General features: G+C 36.2%; 1 protein-coding gene across 5 annotated transcripts in view; it reads right to left on the reverse strand.

The window, feature by feature from the left end:
* Positions 1 to 23,764, reverse strand: part of EPS8 (EGFR pathway substrate 8, signaling adaptor) — a 168,638-nt gene that overhangs the window by 78,444 nt on the left and 66,430 nt on the right. Inside the window, exon 1 of one of the 5 annotated variants that reach the window (XM_012447671.2) lies at positions 20,354 to 20,427. The exons of 3 other annotated variants lie outside the window; for them this stretch is intronic. The gene's annotated coding sequence lies outside the window, so the exon portion shown is untranslated. Of the gene's footprint in view, positions 1 to 20,349; positions 20,428 to 23,764 lie in introns of those variants that run through there. One more of the 5 variants, XM_012447670.3, reaches the window with a different exon arrangement.

Here is a 23,764-nt window from a genome sequence, read left to right on the forward strand (position 1 = left end):
ATAAAGCTGGAAGCCATCATCCTCAGGAAACTAACACAGGAACAGAAAATCAAATACTGCATGTTCTCACTTGTAAGTGAGAGCTGAACAATGAGAACACATGGACACAGGGAGGAGAACAACACATACCAGGGCCTGTCAGCAGGAGGTGAGGCAAGGTAAGAGAGAGCATCAGGACAAATAGCTAATGCATGCAGGGTTAAATACCTAGGTAACGAGATGATAAGGGCAGCAAACCATCATGGCACACATTTATCTGTGTAACAAACCTGTACATTGTGTACATGTATCCAAGAATTTAAAGTAAAATTTAAAAAAAAAAGAGACAAATGTATATGCTTAGTCTGCCATTTTTCTGTAGCATATTTTGATCGTCTAAATGTTAAGAAATATTTGTCGATGAAAAACTCAGATGAAAAATTCAAGTCACCTCTAATATGAACTTGAGAGGCTCAGGTGGACTAAGAAATATGAGTACCAGTTTATAGTAAAAATAAAGATACCATAATAACCAGAGTGAAAGTAACACAAAAAAATGAAGGAAATTTACATTTGATAAAGTCAGCTGGTATTTTGGTAGTATATATTTAACTAACTATTGTTATTGTAACAACAAATTCTGTTTTCAAATCCCAGAGAAGAAACAATACTCTAAAGCACAAAAATGAGGCAATATCCCCAGTTAAATCAAACTTCTGTTCATAAAAAGCTCTTGCTTTAATTGCTTTTCTAGAAATTAAATCATAGCAGAGTTAGGTGCCTAAATAAAACCTGGAATTCATCCTTAGGTAAATGACAACTACTTTATCCATTTTTATTAATTTTTTCCCAAAGAGAAGCCTATTTAAATAGCTACAGCTGGAAACAAATTATTTGTGAACTACTTCAAAATAAAAGCAGAGATATTGTGCATTAGTTTTAAAATTCAAGTTGCCTATAAAAGTAGTATGAAACTCTCTTCTTGAGAGTTTACATACTTATATAGTCATAAAAATTAAAAGAAGAACAAAAAGGTAATTCCAATGTGAAAAAATAATTGAACCTATTACATTTCATATTTAAAAGTCAGTAAATATAAGCTTGGACTATAAATAGCGTTATCTTTGAAAAATGTTAAATTATAACAATAGAATTTCTCAAAACCAACATAAAGTTCTTCATAACCATGAAATCATCCATGAACTGAGGTGAATTTAGACATTTCTCACTATTTCACTATTGTAAAAACAATAATGCTCACTTATTTTACTATGTCAGCCACTGTGCAAGCACTTTACATGCATTATCTTACTTAATTCTTACCACATTAAGAGGTAATAAGAACTTCCTATTCCCATTTTAATGAGAATCTGAGACTTACCAAAGTTATAAGTAAAGGTAATTTGGCCATGACATCAGCAACAAGTTGTGCTTTTAACCAGTATTATATACTTTCCTTTTAGTAATGGTAAGTCCAATATTTTGAAGTTGGCTGGGGAAATGTCAACATGGATTAATTAAAAATTAGCAGAACCTTTAAACATGATTATTCAAACAAGATTCATTCAACATTAATTGGCACCTGCCAATCTGAGTACTACTTCATTCACTCATTCATTTAACAAATATTTACTACATAACCAGAATGTGCCCATCAGTGCTCTCAGTCCATTACAACTTCCTAGAATAATAGAAATGCACTATGTTAGCACTGCTCAATACAGTAGCTGAACACAACCGCTGAGCACTTGAAATGTGGCTAGTGCCACTGAGAAACTGAATTTTTAAGTTTTATTACATTTAAATTAGTTTAAATTTAAATGTTAATTACCACATATAGACTAAGCTACCATACTAGACAGGGTAGCGCTACATATTGAGTGCACAGTTAGCAAAACAGACAGGGTTCCTACCTTCAGAGCTTACAATCTAGTGGGAGAAGAGCATGAAATAAGAAAATGAAGAAATATGATGACTTCTGTTAATTTACTTAAAAGTAAAAATAAAACAGACAGCATTTGTAAGACTACAAACACAGACTGAGTCAAACCTATCTATGAACTTCTCAAAAGTATGGGACTGAGAGATTCATTCTGAAAATGTTATCTCAAGGTTTTCCTATTTAAAATCCAGGATAATTAGTATATCATTAAAACAAAGAATTTATGCATTTATTGAAAGTGTTTTTAATGTTTCAAGACAGGTGAAACAGTACTCTGTTGACAGAAAATATGTAAAAGTAATTTGGAATGAGAATGCTATTATTTATTCTATTTCAGGTAGCAGTTTGAACATGAACAAAACAAAATAAAATACAGTAGGGATGAAGAAACACAAAAATAAAACAGTAGAATATATAAAACACTAACTTTAGAGACTTTCCAACTTTAGGAACAAGGTCTAGATGAATCAGAAAGTCAGAGAAAAACACCTGAACTACTATTCCACTTGGGCAGAAATGGGACTTTTTTAACACGTCCACTTTTAGACCAGTGTCGATTTATAAACCCCCAAAAATATTTGCCAGGAATTACATTCCTAAACATGAGCATCTGGAATTAAAATCAAGCAGAAACACACCTCTTTACAATGAACTAGTAAGTGAAAAAAGGTGTTTGGATTAGCAGGGAAGGGAGAACGAACAAAGAACCTTCATGTTCCTGGATCACATTATGTAGATTTTTGTTTGGGAATTTAAGATGGATTTGTTTGGGTAAGTAGGCTCTTTTAGGTCAGAAGGAAGAGGAAATTTGAAGAGGGGAATTATCATAAGGGCAACATTTGCATTTCTTTCTTTCCATTTCTTTCTTTCTATTCCAACAGTTCCCATCTCTAAGCAACAGGAAAAATGGCCTGTAGACTGAAGAAGGGAAAGCTTGAGGGAAAAGCACAATCTGATTTTCCGGTGTTCCATATAGGAAGAAAAAGTTTAACTTTTCTAAATAACCCCCCAAATTAATTCCAGCTCTTGATTAAATAAACTGGATATCACTTACATAGCATAACTGCTATCCCCCATTGTAAGCCAAATGATTATACAAAATCAGGGTACAATGGAGAACTAAACTACTACTAACTGCAATAGCAGTGACAGCAGGAAGAGGAAGAGGCAATGGCAGGCACAATTGTAACTGCTTTTCATGTGTCATTTTCTTATAATTGTCACAACTGTCCCCATGAAGAAGGAATACTTTTCATTCCCACTTTACAGCTGAGTAAACTAGGTACAGAGTTTAATAATATGTTTATTGTCAAAGGGGTAATAAATAGTGGATATGGGATAAAATTCAACCACTTTGCCACAAACAGGAAAACAATGGCTAGAGTTTTTTACCCAAAAATCACATGATCACATGGCCTCTAAAAAGAACTACAAGGATTTTTTTTCTTTTGCCAAAAATTATAGATGATAATCCATACATTTGTATGAAAAAGAACTGATAATCTAGCCTTACTGATAAGTAAGAAAAAAAGGGATCTGGAATCTGAAAGTTTAGGAAGTCCAAGCAGTAGATGATTAGGATTATTAGAAATAGTATCAGTATAAAGGCCAAGGTAGTACCAGATTAAAGACAATGGACCCTAGAGTGACAAAAGAATCACCAAATTCTAAAAGACATGGCATCACCTTGACTTTGTTCTATGAAGTTCGTGCCTATTATAGAAATTTCTCTATGGGAATATATTTTCAATGGTATAAAAGTTATCGATAAAAACAGAATTGACTTTTATATCCAACTTTGAGGCAACATGTGTTTTACAAAGCATGGGGACATATGAATGATTATCAAAGAAACATGTATTTTAAAAGGCTTTCTGAAACTGTTGAATAAAGGCAAAATGGAAAAACTCTACAATTTCCTAAAATCTTTTCTAAAAAATTATGCCTGTGAATACTTTATTACGTGGCCAAATGAAGATATTTATCTCAAATCTTCATATAAGAAAAGACAGAAGAAAACAATGTTCTAAAAGTAATTTTAAAATCTTACTAGAAAATATTTTAACCACGTGAGTTAAAACAGAAAATATTCAGCTTCTCTAGCTTCTAACAAGAACTACTCAAGAAAAAGAACAAGCAGTGTCAACTATACTCCCCAACCCCGCCTCTTTAAATTAACTTCATCCACACAGTAAACAGACATCTCTCTCCTCCAGCCTCTCCATGTTGATCTCTCTTACTGCCAGCCAACTTCCTTATTTTCCTCAAATGGAGTGGAAAAATAAATCTTCATCCTTTTTAAAAAAAAACAATTTAGCTGCTAAGAAGCCCTGGGAATAGCACGTAACCGCACATAGTAGCACATTCAAACTAGTTAGCTGGGAAAAACATGATGACTTTCCCTGCTCTCCTAATAACTGAGCTGCTCCATTCGAGATGCTAACAAAGAATTTTTTCTAGAACACCGGTTTGAAATTTTTGAGATAGGAGATTCAGTGTTTACAAGAATGGTGTTTAATCTCAACTGCCTCTGTTGAAATCTCGGGGAAGGTCAGTTTTGCCAAGAGCCACATGACTGCTTCCCCACCATGAAGGAAATAGGATAAAACAAAGTAGCATATTCTTGCAATTGCTGTATATGTCAAGAATGAAAATCAAAGCCTCCAACTAATCAAGGCCCAGATGCTTCAGATTTTAAAAAAAATGAAAATGACCATCAATCTACTAATATAAATGAGCAAAGGACAGATGATCCACAGAATGGATCACCACAACCTACAAACAATCCCTCCACGGGTTTCACTTCCCCTTCAAACCTTACAGAAAGCTGCTCCCCAAGAGGAGGAGAGCAAGCTTACAAACAAGGCAGTTTCCTAGGATCAAAAGACCTATTCCTAAAAGAAAGTAATACTTCTGTTGAGAAGAAAAATGCCTTTGAGCTGCTTTTTCATAGCTATTGGGAATAATAAAAACTTACTGAGTATGTCCCAATGCTTTTGTTGTGATATTTTGCCATAGTGAAAAAAAACAGTACGAAGATGAAGCCCTGAATGTAAATCCTGACTAACATCTCTCTGTGACCTTAGACAAGTCATTATCCTCCCTCAGCCTCGGTTTACTCATCTGTAAAATAAGAATGATTGTTATGATTATATGCAAAAGCACCCATAGATGATTTGACATCTATATCCACCAGTTCCTTTATTTCCTGCTTAATTATATATTTAAGAGAAATACAGATGTTTTCTTTAAATACTAGTTATAAAATGAAATTCACTAAAGTAAAAACCAGTTGCAGTCAACCAATTACAACTCAAGAGAAATATATGACAATTAAACAATATTACCAACTACACACTCACACATACAACTTTTTAGTGTACCCAACTAATGTTCACCACAATTATGGCTTACATAATTTTTCCAGTAATCCATATTCTCTCAAATATGCCTACATATAAACCCTCATTCCCACCACTCTGTCCTGAGCATATCTTGACTGACTCACCTTTAAGTGTTCTTACCCTAAATGCCCTTTCCACTACTTTTCCCTCCCATTTAGCAATTTCTCAGTTCCTCAATTCCCACCCCTTTTCAAGAGTCTACCCTTTGGCTGGGTGCAATGACTCACGCCTGTAATCCCAGAACTTAAGGTGGGCAGATCATGAGGTCAGGAGTTCAAGACCAGTCTGGCCAACATGGTGAAACACCATCTCTCCTAAAAACACAAAAATTAGCTGAACATGGTGGCACACACCTGTAGTCCCAGGCACGAGACTCACTTGAACGCAGGATGTGGAGGCTGCAGTGAGCTGAGATCTTACCTCTGCATGGTAGCCTGGGGGACAAAAGGAGACTCCATCTCAAAAAAAAAAAAGTCTTCCCTAACCAACTCAACATTAACAATATCTAGTTAACTGGCAATTATTTATCATGTTTAATGTTTTTAATATGGCTATGAAGAAGCACTCTACTATATTCTTTTGTATCTTCTAAACAACTTTGAGGTGTGGCTAACTAGTACGGTCTTTTGCAAAATAATCCCTGAACTGAAATTGTGCTATAAAGAGTTATATGTGTGTGCTAAAAGAGAAGTCATAGAATTCTAATGACTAAAGTGTATATTATCACCAATATAAATTCCTCTAAAATTTACACAAATGATCACCTGACTCCATTCCTTTCTGAAGCAAAATTGATATGAAACAGAAACTAATTTGGAAGCACAGAAATTAAATAGAAATTTTAAAAAGGAATTTATTCCACAGAATTTCTACCGTCACAATTAGATAAGAGCCTCAATGCCAACTGAGCAGAAAATCTAATGAAGGCACTGCAGTTAGTGTAGTCGTGCATCAGTGATGATTTTAACATCTGAAAAGCAGAACTTTGGGTAAAAGTATGCCTATTTATATCAAGGAGGTTCAAAACTGACTCAGAGGAAAAAGTACTATGCTCTGACTCACCAAGACCACTTCCTGAAACACCCAATGTTTTTCTTGGAAGGAAGTCCATACAAGTGCCATTTCTTTCAAACACTGATTAGACAAAATTGAAGTCTATCACAAAATAGACAAAGGACATACATTTTCTAAACCCAGCAAGGTTTCAAAGAACAGAACATTTCCATAAATTTATGGTCAGGAGAAAGAAGACTTTAAAATTGTCAAAATTTGGTTATGTAAGATATATTATAAAGAATAAACTATTACATACCAGTGTCCATCTTTATACCGTAATCTCTTAATGATAAACAACTTTATGACTTCAATCTGTTAAATTAACTAATATATTTGGCTTCAAAACAGTCACTTTTTTAAAAGGTAATTCTTTTATCTCTCTGAATCAGCTGTGTTACCAATATTTAATAATTTACTTTTATCCCTAGTTTACAGATGAGGAAACTGAGGCACAGAACAATGACATGCCTTGCCCAGTATCACACAGTTAGTACCTGGTAAAGTCTCAAACACAGGAAAACCAATACAAGAGCCCAAACTCAGTTTCTATGCTATGCCTGCATGTGTGACCTATCCCCCTTTAGAATGCTTGATAGTAACTTAAACACACTTAAGCATACACACACACACACCCCCACAATTACACATACACAGATACACACTTAAGCATACACACACACACACACACAATTACACATACACAGATATGTATTAACATTTCATATCTACATAATCCATGCCTAGATTCAAGTATGTCCTTCACATACATTAGTTTACAAATTTTAATGAAACTATTATACCAATAGGACTTTAGTACAAATAATACCACGTCTTCAACCTGAAAGAACAACTACTTAGATAAGCTTTGAAACATTACACTTTTCAGATAGATTTATGCCAATCTCACTTGTTTTTTAGTTCCGAAACATTTGAAATATCTCAGACCTATAAAAACACCAAAATGATACTGCCCTGGACATGGCCCTTAGGGGAAGAAAAATACACATAACATTTCCTTCTTCAAAATAACAAGCAATTAAATGGAATCTTGCTATTTGTTTCCTCTTGAGTAATCTAGACTAAAAAGAGCTCAAACCAAGTCAGCTAATAAGTATTCACTCATATTTATAACTGGTTGGTGGAAACTAGTTTAAATATTAAATGGCTACACATGTGAAAAAAGAAATTCTTAAACAGTTTGTAAGTCAGACTAAGCACCATGAAATAAACCACATTTCTCTGACATGTAGATTATTAGGAGGCAGCATAAGAAGAACAAATTTATTTCAAAAGGGCAAAGCCCTTAGAGCAGCAGCCTAAGGAAACAGAATGTATTCCCACTGTTAACACCACTCTGGAGATGCTAACGATTCAGAGGTGCTCTTGGAAGCCTGCCTGTCCAGTGTGATTTTAGGGTTGAGAGAGTATCATCTTGTTTCCTTAAAACATATCATTTACACAGGCGACAAGGTGAATAAAATTCTACCACTGGAAATTAATTCATTCTTTTGAGTTAAGCATTTTCATCCAGAGGAACCACTTTTAAACTACAAACACTTCTGGGAGCAATAATGTATTATGTCATTAACATTTAAGCGTGGATTATGAGATACTTTCTCCTAGGATAAGAGGACTCTGGGGTAATGTATGAATGCCTATGAGATCAGTGTCTGGAAATCTGCATAGAGCACCAGCAAGCTACTGAAGAAAAAAAGTTTCATGGTTAATACTTTTATCTATATCTAATACATATATCCAGTATGTTAAATATGAAGAAAAAAATTGCATGCTTAATACTTCTACCTATATCCAATACATATATATTCAGTATATTAATAATACTGCAATTATGAAAGGGATTCTAGCTTATGCATGCAATGGTTATTTATTAAAGGTAAACATTCTATAGAGTGAGCAAAATCACATAAGACGTTCATTCAGTGTTTTCTGGACATTTATTCCTACAAGGTATTGTGGTTTGCATGATGACATACAATAAACACGGTTTCTCTCCTCTGGGAACATTCAGTTTAACAAGATGGATAGATATACAAACAGATAATTACAAAGCATTTCAGTAAACATTATTATCATGGTTTGAACAATGTACTAGGAAAGTGTCTACCTATGGAAGCTGCTGGTAGGTTTCATACAGGAAGAGATAGTAAAATCGGGTCTTGAAAGATAGTGAGGAGTGTGCCAGTTGGTACATGTATAGGTGGTTAGAGAGCATTCCAGACATATACAAAGGATATGGAAGGATATGAATTTCAGGGAATAGTGAGATACACAGTGTGGCTGCAATATAGAATATACAAAAAGAAGATGTGATGAATAAAAGCTTGATGCCAGATTGTGAGGAGCCTTGGAGAGCATATAAAGGAATTTAGACCTAATCTTTGAGGAGATGATAAGGAATAACAATCATATTACTAATGTTTAAGAAAATAACTATGCAGGCATTCTGGAAGGCAGACTAGATCAGCGAACAAAGTTGACACTTTCAGGAAGCAGAGTTGATTATCTGAGACAATTGTATCTTGTTTCTTTCATTTGTATGGGAATCTTCCCAACTGTATTCTGCTCTACGTATTTTTTTTTTTATGGAAAAACTTAGACTCACCTGCTATTACCCTAATGTCTCCAAACTCCATAATTCTCCAAAGAGAAACCAATATACTAATTTTAAATGTGCCCACCACTTACCTATAAGGACACAGACCATACTTCATAGAATTACTAGCTACACAAGAAATCCAATGCAGCTATCTTCATCCTATTTTAGAAAAGTTCATTTTAAAATTCATACGACTATAAAAATTTTGCTGTTGGTTTTTTTGTCTGTTTGTTCATTTAAAACATCTCTTTAATGGTGTGGTCACTGTGGAAAACAATATGGCATCTCCTCAAAAAAATCAAGCATAGAAATACTATATGACCCAGCATTTCTTCTTCTGGACACATACCCAAAAGAACTGAAAGTAGAGACTAGATATTTGTACATGCATGTTCGTATCAGCATTATTCACAAGAACCAAAAGTTAGATGCAACCCAAGTGCTTTCCATTCACAGATGACTGAGTAGGCAAAATGTGGTATGTCTACATAAGGGAATTATTTATCCTTTAAAAGGAAACAGACATGTCTCATACATGCTACAACTTGGATGAACCCTGAAGCCATTACATTAAGTGAAATAAGCCAGTCACAAAAGAACAAACACTATATGATTCTACTTAAATGAAGAACTTGGAATAGTCAAATTCAGAGACACAGAAAGTAGAATGGTGGCTGCCAGGGGCTGTGGAGGGTGGGGAATGGGTTACTATTTTGGGGCACAGAGATTCCATTCAGGAAGATGAAAAACTCCTACAGATGGATGGTCATGATGACTGCACAACAATGTGAATACGCTTTATGACAATAAACCATACATTTAAAGATGGTTAAGGTGGTAAATTTAATATCTACTATATCACAATAGTTAAAGAAATCTGAGGAACAGATGAAATTCTGAATGTCTGTGAGCCTATCAGGTATAGCCATCTGGTCTGTAAGGCAAAAGCTAGATCTTATTGTAGTTGCCTCTGTAATGCGATGTACTAGAGGATTAACAATTTCCATGGCAGGCATGCGCAATCGCGCACACACACACACACACACACACACGAACTGTCCTTAAAATCCTGTGTATATACACATACATATATACATATACATCTGTGTATTTTTTTTAATTTGAACTAAACTCAGTTAACATTATATTCTACTTTAATAAAAATCAAGAAACACAATCCCTAATTTACAAAAGCAATAAACTGAACTGCATTTTGAAGGAAAAAAAAAAGGCACACTGGTCTAGTTTTATACCAATTCCTATCTTCTGGTCTAGTTCTAACATTATCTGGCAGTGACTTTTGCAAATTCCAGTTCTCACTGACCCTTACTTTTCACATTAGTCAAACAGAGTATGGCTCCTTGCGTCACCCCTATACACTGATCTCACAGTGTACTGAGGAGATAAAATAAGGAAATGAATACATGACATTACTTTTAAAATAGTCAATGATTTAGAATAGATATGTTGTTTCAGGAACATAAGTGAAATCACTCAAAAATTGTTCAATGTCTATTTTTCATTTTTTAATTGTGCTTTCAAACAATCTAATATGCATATAAGTTTGGGTAAAACATTCATTCAACAAAATAAAAACCATTAGTACTCCAAGGGGGTTAAATAAAATCTGTTTAATAAGGCAATTTCAACAAATTTTTCCAGTGATTGGAGAAGAAAACATTTAAATCTTGTTTTCACAATTAATTAATCCATTATTAAATCACATACCAAGTAACAATAGTAATTATAAAATGATGCTAACTAAAGTACTTAATATTCATTACAAAGGCAAAATAAACATGAATGGAACTTCCTTTTAAAATGCTATTGACTGCAGTCCCAGCCCTTTGGGAGGCTGAGGCAGGAGGATCATGAGGTCAGGAGTTAGAGACCAGCCTGACCAACATGGTGAAACCCATCTCTACTAAAAATGCAAAAATTGGCCGAGTGTGGTGGTGTGCACCTGTAATCCCAGCTACTCAGGGGGCTGTGGCAAGAGAATCGCTTGAACTTGAGAGGCAGAGGTTGCAGTGAGCCGAGATGGTGCCACACTGCACTACAGCCTGGACGACAGAGCAAGACTCTATCTCAAAAAAAAAAAAAAAAGTGTTATTGATATTTTATGTCAAATCAGTTGTTGACTGCAGTAGTTAGAATACCTTCTGTTCCTGGAAATGAGCCCGGTGACATTGTTGATATCTTAGTAAATTTTAATATTTAGAAAGAACCTGTTTGAAATAAATAAGAGTTCTCCCTCTGCCAGTACCACTAATGCCCCTCCTAACACACCTTGTGCAAGCCTCTATTTTTTGTAAGGAGGGGTGTCTTTTTTCTCACTGTTCAAAACAAAACTTCCAACTCTTAGCGAACACTAACCTTAACTGCTAGCCAGTATTACCCTTTTAGTAAGGAAAAACAGAATTATGATATACAGTAGGAAGGTATTAAACCCCTTAAGCTTACGTAAAACATACACAAGTATCATTAAATCCTTGTATAATCAGAGACACATGTGTTGTTGCTACCATCTATCAGCTATATTTTAACTCAAAGAAGACTAGCATTCAAGAATGACCTTGAACCTGTTTTCTTTCCTTCTGTCTCCAAATCCCATTCTTCTCCTCACCTAAAGTTACTCTCTCTTTCCTTAATTCTGCAAACCAGTATGGTAAACATCTTGTAAAATGGTTCCTCCTGTTGAGACAGCTAGGTGGGAGGGAGACCAGGCAAAACTCCTGCCGGCCTGCATGCGGGAGTGGAGACTGGGGAAGTTTGTGCCTTTGCAGAGGGTAGGAGCTTAGCCTCTCCTTTTCCTGTGTGGAACCTGGGATTCAAAAGGCAACGTGGGAAGCACTGTAACAGGGGACTCTGGCCTTGCAAAGAGACCCTGTTCCCCTTTTTTTCCTTTTACCCAATAAAACCCTGCTTTACTCACCCTTCAAACTGTCTGCGAGCCTAAACTTTAATGGCCATGGGAAAAGGACCCCATATTTAACTGAAAAGTCCTGCAAAACTGTGGTTACTATAGTCTTATTTCATAGACATAGGAAACATGCAACCCTCTCCCTCTTCTCTATTTATAAATTTCTCAATGCACCCACCCTATAAATAAAATTATCTCAATTTGGAAATTCAAATTTGATTTTGAAGAAATAAGCTCCACTAATACAAAGTATTTGAGTATTTAACCTCTTTATTAAATCTCTAAGCCTGATTATCATGTGTTATTTAGTCACCAGAGAACCCAAGATCATGTGTTCTAGCACAGAACACCCTCCCTTATTATTATTATTTTTTTAAGTGGCTATATTCATCCAATCTCAGGTTTACTGCTGACACTGTAATAATGCAAATCCACTTTTCCTTCTCAGGAGTAGATCCAGTTGAGGTAGTCTACATTCATTTTTCCTGCATTTTTTGTTCAGACTGTCTCCAGGTCAAGCTCCATCCAGCCACTTTCCCAACCCTTCATCCAGCAGTTAAGAAGAGTTGGGAAAGTGGCCTAGGGTAATATTCTGGGGTTACCAACCACCTGAATGTAATCAGGTTGGCTGAAGAAGAGAGGAAAGTAGCCTACATCCAGTGAATCCCTGTACTCACAATCATACCAGGAATCTCCTAGGAAAATATCCATTCCTTCTTATCCACTCAATAAATCTTGCTGAGGGCTTACTATATGGCAGTAAGTATTGTACTTACAAAGCTAGATATAAATGATGAACAAAACAGATATAATTCCTGTCCTCAAATGTGTTGGAAGATACAATGATATTTCCTTGAATATGCCAAGTTCTTCCTTCCTCTCTAGAATAATTATCTTTTATATCTTTGCCTATCTAAATCTTCTATCTCAGCTTAAATGGCCCCTCCTTGAGAAACCATTCCCTGACTCACCAATCTATCCTAGATTCCTACATTACATGTTTTCATAGCATTCTGAAATTCTCTTCATAAATCTTTACTGTTAGACATTTGGGCCAATATTTGTTTAGTATCTGCATTTCAAAAATAAGGTAACAGCTGGTATGTTTTCTATTGAAGCAAAATACACTTTTTTTTATTTTTTATTTCAAAAACATCTTGACTCACACCTTTCTTTTAGGTGAATATCACATTTTTAATATGAGACTAGAATTTTCTGTTCTTTATGTTTTATTTATAAGCTTTTTTTTTACAACTTATCCAAAGATATTCTTCCTTGTGCTAATTTTGTTAAAAAAAAAAAAAAAAGATACGATTCTCCAACCTACTCTATTGTCTATGTGTACAAATTTTTTTCTGTTTTAGACACTAAATTTACATAAATGCCCATATTTGCTATCTATTTAGCAATCCAGGCAAACTTACATTTCAATCCATTTTAAATGTAAAATTTTAGGCTTACTTAGCCTCTATGAGCCTAGTTTCTTCATTTGTAAAGTGGTTATAATATCTCTCCCTTAGGGTAAGAACAATCAAAGTATGCAAAGCTCCCAGCAAAATAGCAGGCTAATAAATGACAATTCTTTCCTCCATGTGGGAAAAAGGCACATGTTTGAAAATGCAGCCCCTATGAAAGATTATACTTTACAGTACCTAATCTAATTTCCTAAGAGGGAACAAGTCTAGCTTTTCTTCATGGGATATATTTCAGGTCAGGGGTTGACAAACTTTCGGTAAAAGGCCAGGTTATAAATATTTAAGGCCTTGTGGGCCACATACAGTCTCTGTCAATATACTTCATTTTTGTTTTTAATAACCTACTAAAAATATAAAAAGCATTCTCAGCTTGTAGAAACAAAACAGCCCACTGGCTAGAGTTTACTGACCCTCTGCTTTAAGTTCATCACTACTCATCAATTCCACCCTTACATTTCCTATTACTTCATCTTAATCAATACGCAACTGAATAATGACTCTCCTATTTATTAAGCTTTCAGTATAACAAACACTAATTGAGTACTTGCTCATCTGTAAGGGCCTGTGAGGTAACTCACTACCTTAAAAAAAAAAATCACCTGCTACAAAACAAGTACAAATAAAGCCTTCCTAAGACTTCCTCGAGTGTCGCCTTGCTTTTCTCTCTGATTTCTGAGCTTATCACTACTCATGACTTACGTTCATGACCAGATTTCTCTTACTGCAATCTTGTATTGAAGTTGGTGGTTTTAATTCCTTTGTAAGAATTTCATTAGGCTTTTTGTACCACAGAGTGACAAGTCCCCCAGTGTTCATTTTTCATTAGACTCTCTACTTAAAATTCTGAAGTACTGTTATAACTCACCTTCTTTTTTCCACAACTTCCAACACAGTCATTTCATCCTCTTTTTGTAGTTCTGTTCACGTCCCTATCCCTAATTCTCTAATTGTTTTCTTCCCCTTTTATGTATAATCCCCGGGAAAAAATTCTGATGTACGTATGAGAATGAGTTTCTATTATTGCTCTGCCTATGACGATCTGTGCATACTTAACCTGAGTAGCTTTGTTTCCTCATCTATCACAGGGATCAAAACAGCCTATGATGCCAATCAGAGACAGTTATTAAATGCAAATGAAATAGCACATGTGAAAACTACATATCTATAATCTACAAAGTAAACTAAGAGAACACTAAGATCTAAATCAGACCTGATTAAAGAATTGGCTCTGCCATTTATGAGTTACTGACCATAGGCAGGTTAATTAACCCCTCTAAGCCTCACTTTCCTCATCTGTAAAGACAGTAATAATACCTACTGTATTGGGTTTTGTGAGACTTCCGTAACATAATCCATGTTAAGCACTTACCATAGTGCCTAGCACATTGTGAAGGCTCAAAAATGTTAAACATGATTGTTATTTGAGGGTAAGATATATTTTTATTCCAGGCAGCCACAGGCCTTGTATGTTTACTTCTCAGTCTCTCCTTGTTTTTGAGCTTATTGACTCCCACCAGTAAATTTATGCTTTTTTTTTTTTTTAACACTAGTTAAACAAGTTATTTGGCGTTTTCCTCTGTCATACCGTGTTCCTCCAGTTCTTTCACTGTTATGAACTGGGGGTGGAGGGAAATAATCAATTCATACTACATATGTTATCAATTAGTACAGTCAGTTCTATTAGAATGAGACATATGAATTCCTAAAAAGCATGACACAAGGAAAAATCACTTAATTAAAACCACAAAGCTTGTGGGAAAACTAAGGTTAGAGGCACAACAATCAAAACTCTGTCAGGGTCATATAAAAAAGGAAAGCTAAGAACCTAATAAAGACCATAGTTTAAAATATGCTAAATGTTAAAAATAAATAAAAACTACAATACTGTGGCATATTACCTTGAAAAAAGACCTGATATTTGCTTGTGGAATTGGGTGCCAAAAGGCTGCAGCTTGTAAATTATTGGGAAGTAGTGCAAGATGGGTTATCTGAAATTGAAAGGGAAGTTATAATACAAAATATTAATGGGTGTGGCTGATAGCATGTGGTAAAGTTAGATAGCCGGAAGATGTCTGAAGTGTGTGCATGTATATTTTGTGTATCCTAGACAGCTCATTTTAGCTGGATGAAATTTTCTGTGCACACCTACTATTTCTCAGATGAAATCACACACAAGCAAAATTGAAGTCTGCATTATGCACAAATTGTTCCCTAATATCAATCATGTAGGAACAAAAACTCATTTTTTAAAACAATCATTACAGCAGAATTGTATTTATTCTCACACTATGAACTCATGAAAAAATGTTCTCTGAGTCAGAACTGTAGTCACTATCTACAATGCCTGTGTTACTCTTCAATTTCCTATCAGTCCAAAGTCTTTCCCTAGTAAGAGCTGTCCTTTGCCTGTCAGTATTGAGCCACTATGCAACATGATTTAAAGCATTTCTTAGCTGCAGCCTTGATTGTTTCGTCAGCTTTCCCTGCTGGGAACAGCTTGATTCAGAGAGCCATGCCACATTTGTTTAGACTTCCAGTCGATCCCCTGTCCTCAAATGTCCATTCCAAGAGAGGAGTAAAATGTCGGGTAGTCAATAACACTGTCATATCATTCCATTTTTTTCAGTACCAAATATTTATAATAAGCATGTACCAAATGCAAGGCAACCCAGGAGAAACAAGACAAAACCATTGCTAACCCATCATAGTAAAAGATATCAGTTAAATTCAGTCATTAGAAAAGAAGTAAAGTATAACACATGTAAAAATAAATATAACAGAAGATGAAACACAAAACACCATAAGAAAATGCAGAAAGAAGAAGGGGAGACCAGGAAAAATTTAATAGCACTGGTTGGTAAACCATAAGGATGAGGTAAATTTTGAATATGAGGGAGAGACTTTCTAATTATGTGTAAAGAAAACGGGGAAGGAAATGAAAACTGTAAAGCATAAAGAACAAGACGCTTAGGACATATATTAAGATAGATGACCAAAAGATAATTTTCACACTGGACACTGAATTTCATATAATGGGAAATGGGAAATCTACTGACAATTTTTAGCCAGAAGAATGTAGCATGAATTATGAATGGCCAAAGGGAGCCCAACTGGCTTTTAGAATCCAGGCTTTGAGTAAGTTAAGAGAATAAAAGTGTCTTTGGAATGCCAGGCCAGAGCAGCAGGAGGGCTTTCCCCACCCACAATCAGGCTTTTCATCCAAGATTGATATTCATGGCTCTGCTTAATGCAGTGGTCCCCAACCTTTTTGACACTAGGGAATGGTTTCATGGAAGACAATCTTTCCAAGGTGGGGGTGGAGGGGGCATGGGGGATGGTTCAGAATGAAACTGTTCCGCCTCAGATCATCAGGCATTAGTTATATTGTCATAGGGAACATACAACCTAGATCCCTCACATGTGCAGTTCACAATAGGATTCGACTCCTATTACAATCTAATGATGTTGCTGATCTGACAGGACACAGAGCTGAGGCGGTAATGCTTGCTGGCCTACTGCTCACCTCCTGCTGTGTGGCCCAGTTCCTAAAGGACTGCCAACCAGTACCGAACCATGACCCAGGGGTTGGGGACCCCTGGCTTAAGGGATACTAACTATGTCATTTGGTCTGGTCAATTGTATAAAATAGTGAAATAAAGAAAAATTACTTGTATAATGAGGAAAAGCATTTTTAAAAAAAACCAGTGAAAGAAGATAAAGAATTCAATGGAATCTAATACTACAGTAATGATAAGATGTCAGAGAGTTGTTACCAGAGCATTAAATCTAGTGATTAGGATAATATAATTAGCAAAATTAAATAATATTGTTCTAAATTACATCCAAGTATCTGACACAAAGAATTTTTGACAATCAAGAAAATGCACATAAATGCTCCTAAAACCAAACTTTTGAACAGGTGTTGATACAAAATCTAAGACAAGCTTAAGAAACTTACATTTCATTCAGCTCAGATCTTACATTACCAAGCACAGAGGGACAATATTTCACAAACTGCTTTTGTATTTTAGAAAATATATTGAGTATTAAAACTACCACAAGTTTCTTCTAATCAAATAACCAAATATAGTTAATATATTTTGTACACAAGATTCTGTATAAAAATGCCACAAATTTTAGCCAAAGTATAATTTCTTCATGTAGCTGGAAAGTCAATTTTTTTATTGCATTTTAGGTATTGGGGTACATGTGAAGAACATGCAAGATTGTTGCATAGGTACATACATGGCAGTGTGATTTGTTGCCTTCCTCCCCATCATCTATATCTGGCATTTCTCCCCATGCTATCTCTCCCCAACTCCCCATCCCCTGCTGTCCCTCCCCTATTTCCCCATGATGAGTTCATGTCCTTTGTAGGGACATGGATGAAGCTGGAAACCATCATTCTCAGCAAACTTGACACAAGAATGGAAAGTCAATTTTTAAGTGCTTACATGTCAAATTAAACAACTGAAAACACATACACAAACTTAAAACTCTAAATAAAAAGAAATTTTAAAATACTTAATTGTTTAAATTAGAAATAACCTAGATCAAAAGATCATATAACCTACTTCATTATATTCTATTCAAAAAATATTTATATAATTCAAGTAAGCTATTATTTAAAAGGCTAGAATTTTTTTTTTTTTTTTAAAGATAGTCTTGCTCTGTTGCCCTAGCTGGAGTGCAATGGCACAATCACAGCCCACTGCAGCCTCAGTCTCCTGGGATCAAGCCATCCTTCTTGCCTCAGTCTCTTGAGTAGCTGGGACTACAGGCATGCACCACCATGGCAGGCTAATTTTGTTTTTTTTGTTTTTTTTGTTTTTTTGGTGGGGGAGAGACAAGGTCTCACTATGATGCCAGGCTGACCTTGAACTTGTGGGCTGAAGCAACCCTCCCGCCTTAGCCACCCAAAGTGCTGGGATTACAGGCATGAGTCACAGAATCTGGCCAAAAGTCTAAAATGTAGTAAGTTCATTTTTGTCACCCTAAAACACCAAGATTCATAACTACCTTGATGATTCAATGACAAATGACATCACTGAAAAATAAACTAAAAAGGAGACTTCTCTATATAATTTATGTCAGAACTATTTACATAGAAATGAGATTAAATAGCATATCTTCTCCATAGTCATTTCCTTTTATATACAATTTACTTAAGTCAAATTGAAAAAAATTAGTTCCAAGTCTAGTTGCTGAAAAACAGAAACCTCTTTTATAATACTCAAGGTACTGTAGACACAAGGGTATCCTACTAAAGGTGGGGACAGGTGGATCAGGGAACAAAATATTTTATATACCATTCCAAGAACATATATGGAGATTTACACTTCACATTGATACTGACATGTGCCTTAGAATTTGGCCACTAAAGCTGACCAAAGCTTTATAGCAAGGGTAAGAATACACCAGGCCATAAACATCTTGATGAAACTCATATATTTATTCTACAAAAAAGCTGTTTATAATATTTCTATGGGTAGTTAAAATTTGTGTAAATATTATATAAATTTTAACTACTCATAGAAATATCAGTTGCGTAAAATTGATAATGCTCTTTACAGTAGAGAAAGGTCTTAAAAAAAATAATAGAGACAGTACAAGAAAATCAACACATCCAAGAATGTATTTCAAAAAAGAATCAAGGCCAGGTGCAGTGGCTCACACCTGTAATCCCAGCACTTTCGGAGGCCAAGGCAGGCAGATCATGAGGTCAAGAGATCAAGACCATTCTGGCCAACATGGTGAAATCCTATCTCTACTAAAAATACAAAAATTAGCTGGGTATGGTGACACACACCTGTAATCCCAGCTACTCAGGAGACTGAGGCAGGAGAACTGCTGAACTCGGAAGGTAGAGGTTGCAGTGAGCTGATAGGCCACTGCACTCCAGCCTGGCAACAGAGATTGCCTCAAAAAAAAAAAAAAAATGGATCAAAACAGACATAGCCATGGCACCTAATCTCAAGAGCCTGGTACGTGTCCCAAGACCAAAACAGTAACTTAATCAGTTATTTACTTTCGCTCTCTATCTCGTATGTTGTGGTACAATGTTATTAGCTCTTATTTGTTTTTAAATAGCCTTGCACTTAATTACTAGTAACAGAATAACAAAAAGGTTCCTTCTGAATAAGATTAAATGTAACAAATCAACAAAAACTATAAAAATAAAAGACACAAACCTTTATGTATTATGAATTGTACATTTGTCACTAACAAGTTTGATATTTAAAACACCATAATTATAAAATTGAATTTTTTAAAAGAATTATTTCTTAAAAGCTTCCATTAATTGACTATTTAAACATTTACAAGTTCCATTAATATACATGGGCTTTAAAAAAAAACTTTAAATACACATATTCAACTGCATTTTAGGTCCCAAGCAAAATGTTTACACAGAAATTTGGCAGTGTTAAATCTGTGGACTCAAAGCCAATAACAACCTAAGAATGCTAAACCTGGTTAATAAGCAAATTTTCATAGTACAACTAACATCGTATAAACAATCCAAAGCAGTTAATATTTATAAGATAATCAATGTTTTGCATATAAAGTTAAGTTCAAGGTAATTTTTTAAACATTTGATATATTATGCCCACAGATTCCCAATTTTTATTAGTCAACAGACTTCTTTTTAGCTATAATATGAGGGGAAAAGTTATTCTCATAAACACCATGACCTAAAGGAAGGAAATCCTGTGAATCCCCACCTCTGTACGCCAGAAGACAGGAGGTAAGACCCTGTGGAGACTGGGTTACCACTAATTTCACCAAGTTCAGAATCTACTTGGAATACCAAATTGGAAGTTAAAAAGCTATCAAAGGGCTTACTTGGACTAAAAGTATTACTACATGTTTCAAGGTCTACAAATACCCTTTATAATAATTATGCCTTTGAGAGCCCTCCTTAGCAAAGAAAATATTAGCAAACTCAAACTTACCTACCCACACAGTCCAGGAAATACTCCTCTAAGCAATCGTCCAGGCAATAGTGAGAGGACATTCCACTCAGTTTATTTATGTGCCAAATGACCTTTGGCACAACGTCAGAAAGGGTGGGACTCTAAGCGTCAGTTTCAGCATTATACTGTACCAAACAAGATTTCTGATTTGGTTTCTCTAGGGCGTTAACTAAGATTTCCTCCTCTTAAGTAAGTAAACATAGCTACCACTACACTTCTAACTCTTGCCTAAGTTGACTTTTTAAAAAAGTTTTAAATGGTACAAGTAATAATGGCTAGCATTGACTGAAAGCTTACTTTGTGTTCTAAATTAACACTATATAGATAGATATCATTATTACTCCCATTTTAGAGAGGCAGAATCTGAGAAACACTGGTTAATAAGTAATTTATGGGAATTCTAGGTACAGCAATATGGTCAACTGAGCTAATAAAGACTTTCCACTACAGACACTAAGAAAAGAAAATAAGTGTAACAAAATTAAATATGTAGCTTTACTTGCAATAAAGAGAATCCCCTAGGCCGGACACAGTGGCTCACGCCTGTAATCCTAGCACTTTGGGAGGCCGAGGTGGGCAGATCACGAGGTCAAGAGATTAAGACCGTCCTGGCCAACATGGTGAAACCCCGTTTCTACTAAAAATACAAAAATTAGCCAGGCGTGGTGGCATGCACCTGTGGTCCCAGCTACTTGGGAGGCTGAGGCGGAAGAATCGCTTGAACCCAGGAGGCGGAGGTTGCAGTGAGCCAAGACTGAGCCACTGCACTCCAGCCTGGTGACAGAGCAAGACTCTGTCTCACAAAAAAAAAAAAAAAAAAAGATAATCCCCTGATGTCAAACCAAAGCTAGAACTGTTGGCCAAAATGGTAAGCACAAAAGCATACGCTGTCAGCTGTGGCCAACACTGGAGCTATGGGGATAATTACTGGAGAGTCTCTTTAGTGCTTAAGTATAGATTGAAATTGGTAACAAGATGCCCCTTCAAGGACAAAGAACAGAAGAAAGTGCTCCCTCAAGAGAAAAAAGTGCTCCCTCAAGAGAGAAAGAGCACTGTGCTGGATTTCTGGCCCCACTAAACCTTCACAACTCTACAGGCAGTCCTGATGCTTATGTAGGGAAAAAAGGGGAGGCCCTGGGCACATACGAGGTATAAAGTTGGTACTGAGATTCTTCCATAAAACCAGAGCTGTCTTCAAGAGTCTATCTTCTTAGTTAAAAAGTGGTGTGGGGTCTGGGGAGGAGAAATTCACTCATAGTCATAGTAAGACTTCAAGGGAGCTTGTCTCTGAGAATCTGTGTAAAAAGGACAGGGGAAATGCTATAAGAAATTAAAATCCTAAACCTATGACACAACAGTTTTGAAATTTGAATCTTATTTGTATGAGAATCTCCTAGGTAAAAAAATTAAGAATCTCCAATCTAAGAAATTAGATCCTGGGCGAGTGAAATCTCTAAAGTATCTAGAAGAAACAAACATGAAACCATCTTAAAATGACAATAAACAAGGCCCCATGGGATTTCTGGGTAGAAAAACCAAACCAAACCAAACCAAAATGAAACAAAAAACAATCCCCACTGAAGATGAGCTTATAAATTCAGAGATTACAAAATATGTGAGAAAATGATTTACTGTGATTAACAAATATACCAAACAGAAAATTTAGCACTCAACTAATTTTTAATATGAAGACAGCAAAAAAGCATATTTAAATTATTAAAGAAACAGAGAAAGAAAAAAGAGCCCATAAAGAACATAAAACTAAAAAATCTGTATGTTTTATAAAACCAAATTGTATTTACCTAAAAATATGGCACAGGCTGGGTACGGTGGCTCATGCTTGTAATCCTAGCACTTTGGGAGGCCAAGGAGGGAGGATCACTTGAGTCCAGGGAGTCAAGAGCAGCCTGGGCAACATAGCAAGACCCCCTCTCCACAAAAAATTCAGCAATCAGCGAAGCATGGTGGTGCACACCAGCAGTCCCAGCTGCTTACAAGGCTGAGGCAGGAGGACTGCTTGAGCCCAGGAGTTTGAGCCCAGGAGTGAGCTATGATCTCGCCACTGCATTCCAGCCTGTGTGGCTGAGCAATACTCATCTCTATAACCCATTTCTCATTTATAATAAAAAAGTGCTGCTTATTGCCAGTGCAGTATTCTTGGGGTAAACAGGAAATGGATTTTTTAAAAAATTACATTCTCTGTATACTGCATTCAGAGTTTTCATCAGTCTACAACTTGAAAAGGGAAAAGCATCACTATAAATAGATTTTTTAAAACGTATCTAGAAAAGCAATAATCAATGTCAGAAGTCAATTGCCAGGCAGAACCTATTCTATATCCACTTTTTTCTCTACCATCTCTCAAGTTCCTGACCACTGTACACTGCAATTCCTTATTCCTGAAAATTTTGACCCATCCCCTGTGCCATTCTTTCCCATCTCCAAAACTCCTGCAAAAAGATTGAATGGAAACTGTGACATGCCACCCACATCTCCTTCGGGACTGAATGACTGATTCCCCAACTGCTGTGGCGCTGCCTGCCGACAACCTTCAACTATCAGCTCTTTCAGGATGGCCTCTCCTCACCTAGTATCGCACTTCCTTCCCAGGGAAGCCCACATCCAAAGACTGGTTGACATGTGGAAGATAAAGAGTTGATCCCCTTTCTCCACCTGGGGACAGTGGTGAGGAGCCATCTCAGCTTTAGAGCAGCCCACAGGGTCAGATCTTATTTGAGACTACAAGGCAGCCCAACATCCCCCTTGGCCCCACAGTGTTTCCTTTCCTCCCTTCATCCACAGGGGCTGATCCCAAGAGCACTTTCTTTTTCTCTTCTTTCTTTTTTTTTGAGATGGAGTTTCACTCTGCCACTCAGGCTGGAGTACAATAGCACAGTTTTGGCTGACTGCAGCCTCTGCCTCCTGGGTTCAAGTGATTCTCTTGCCTCAGCATCCCAAGTAGCTGGGACTACAGGCGTGTGCCACTACACCTAGCTAATTTTTGTGTTTTTAATAGAGATGGGGTTTCACCATGTTGACCAGGCTGGTCTCGAAATCCTGACCTCAGGTGATCTGCCTGCCTTGGCCTCCCAAAGTGCCCAGCTAATTTTTTTGTGTTTTTAATGGATATAGGGTTTTACCATGTTAACCAGGCTGGTCTCGAAATACTGACCTCAGGTGATCCACCAGCCTTGGCCTCCCAAAGTGCCGGGGTTACAAGTGTGAGCCACCGCACCCAGTCCCCAAGAGCACTTTCTAATAAACTTATCTGAACACTAATTTCCATATCAAAATCTGCTTTCTAGGGAACCCAACCTGCAACAGAAGGGCATCAGGAGAAAAAAAAAAACACGGCAGGACACAGAAACTAAAGGGAGTGAGAAGAGGATAACAA

The sequence above is a fragment of the Aotus nancymaae genome, unplaced genomic scaffold, assembly GCF_030222135.1.
Source record: "Aotus nancymaae isolate 86718 unplaced genomic scaffold, 86718_ANA_hifiasm-v0.15.2.pri h1tg000016l, whole genome shotgun sequence".
Lineage (NCBI taxonomy): Eukaryota > Metazoa > Chordata > Mammalia > Primates > Aotidae > Aotus > Aotus nancymaae.